This window comes from Penaeus monodon, chromosome 27 (assembly GCF_015228065.2).
Source record: "Penaeus monodon isolate SGIC_2016 chromosome 27, NSTDA_Pmon_1, whole genome shotgun sequence".
Lineage (NCBI taxonomy): Eukaryota > Metazoa > Arthropoda > Malacostraca > Decapoda > Penaeidae > Penaeus > Penaeus monodon.
The window spans coordinates 31,024,517-31,024,722 of record NC_051412.1 but is presented as its reverse complement, the minus strand read 5'-3'; positions in this window follow the sequence as shown (position 1 = coordinate 31,024,722).

Here is a 206-nt window from a genome sequence, read left to right as displayed (position 1 = left end):
AGAAGAAAAGTTGAGCCCGAGAAGGAAGTAACCACCCGCTCATATGCTGCCCCCAAATCCGAAAACGTATCAGTAAATAGATCGTTCCTCTCCATGACCCCAATTACGGGTCGCAATCCTATTAGCCCTATTGCGGGAGACACCCTTACCGACGCTCTGGGGACGCCCGCCGACGCCTGTGGACTCGCGGCTCGCTGGACTGAGGT